Source organism: Sarcophilus harrisii, chromosome 3 (genome assembly GCF_902635505.1).
Source record: "Sarcophilus harrisii chromosome 3, mSarHar1.11, whole genome shotgun sequence".
In the NCBI taxonomy this organism is placed as follows: Eukaryota; Metazoa; Chordata; class Mammalia; order Dasyuromorphia; family Dasyuridae; genus Sarcophilus; species Sarcophilus harrisii.
This window is the reverse complement of record NC_045428.1, coordinates 55,672,541-55,674,386: the sequence shown is the minus strand read 5'-3', so window position 1 is coordinate 55,674,386 and position 1,846 is coordinate 55,672,541. Positions and strand designations below refer to the sequence as shown.

The 1,846-nt window shown below is 32.1% G+C and overlaps 1 pseudogene; it reads right to left on the bottom strand.

The window, feature by feature from the left end:
* Nucleotides 1-845: 845 nt before the first annotated feature.
* On the bottom strand, nucleotides 846-1,424 carry LOC111720085 (annotated as a pseudogene).
* Between the last annotated feature and the right edge of the window lie 422 nt (nucleotides 1,425-1,846).

Here is a 1,846-nt window from a genome sequence, read left to right as displayed (position 1 = left end):
GGCCCACTGGCCATAGCCTACTGATCTCTAATTTATAACCACAGTCCAAGGGAGTTTTTTTGAGGTTACTCAGCCAGAATGTTCAAAGGAAGATTTCAATTCAAAGCTTCCTGACCTCAGGCCCTAAGTATTATGTACTCTGCCATGAAGTAACTATTCAGTATTTTGGCAATTAAAATATCTAACATACCCAGATCACCTGACCTAAGAGGGCCCTAGCTATTTATCCACCTTATAGTCTGAGCCTCTCTTATTGTGTAGGCATTAGTGAGTCATTCAATATTTATACTCAATAACCAGAGAGAGAAGGGAGAGTTTGGGGAAAGAGAGAATGAATGCAAAAGCCATTTCTTTTTTTTAATCAGATAAAGAATATTTTGTTTAATTTAATACACTATAAAAACATTATTGTTGTACTGTTTCACTAAGGAAAATCATTCCCCTTTGGTATTCTTAAATTAGTGGGAAACAAACACATTTTTTGGGGGGGTTGAAAGCTTTATTTACAGTTGTTCTTAAGTACAGTTTTCCAAAGAAAAACTTATTTTCTCATAAAGTTATGCTTTTTCACATGATTAAGGCCTACTGCATAACACATTAATTGATTTCAAGACTGGTTTAAAATGTTTTGCTGAACAAAGTCAAAAAAAGACCATTTCTCTAGATTTTTTTCCCCCTGAAATTCAGAATGTTTGCTAAGCAAAATAGATTTTTAAATACATTTCATGAAGTCATATTCAAATAATCTTTATTTTTCACAATTTTTTTAAATTTATAAGCAAGTGAAATTATTTTCATTCACAAAATCCATGCAGGGTCAATAGAACAATGACAGATGGCAATTTTTATTTTTCAAGACTAGAAAAATCTAGTCAACCTTTACTGCAGTTTCCTGAGATTTCTGCCTCATTGAAGTAAAAGCTAGAGTTTTCTTTTTAGATGTCTTTCAGAATAAATTTCTTTTACATTTGGTCTCATACCCAATGATAAGTTACATATGTGTGTGTTTGTATGTATATAAGTACACATACATATATGTATATATATATATATATCCATATCCATATACATAAATATATAATTTAAGAGACAGGGCCAATCATTTTCTGCATCTCTCTTTGTCCTGGTATAAATATACGGACTTATTTGTTTGTTCTCTAATGTCTATGTTCTCTCAATAGCTATTGCAGAATCAAAGAGGTTGCCCTTTAGAATCTCCTGACCCCATAAAGCTAGCTCTGCATGCCAACTTTGTGAGCTGCACTAAATCTCCTGAGCATGAATGCCTGCTGGCAACTGGACCACTATAAACACCTCCTCTATGATCTGGTACTCTTGACCCCAGGGTATCTCACAGGGAACCATCTGTTATGTTCCTCAAATGGCATAGATATACTTTCCCCACATCCTAACTCCTCACTCATTGCAAATCCCAGAAACCATTTCCACTAGATCCCATGTATAAGAACCAAAATCTAATATGTACTGATTGCAGAACATCTTTTCTTTCTTATATTTTTAAATAAAAAAAACATTTGCCATCCTGATAAATTATTTTTAAAAATTCTGCTTTAAATTTTTAGTTATTAAAAAAAAGAACTTTCCCATTTCTTACCAATTATATGGGACAGAGTTAGGAAAAATTTTTAACAAATAGGCAAAGTCAAGTAAAATCAGTTCTCCAAATATGTTTTATTCTCTATCCCAACCCTATCTTCATAAGGATTTAAAATGCATTTTTCACTATTGGTTTTATGAAATCATGATTGATTAGAGTTGTCTTTAGTTGTTATTGTTGTTATTTTTGTCTTTACTAGGTTTTTATTACATAATTTTTTCCCTTGTT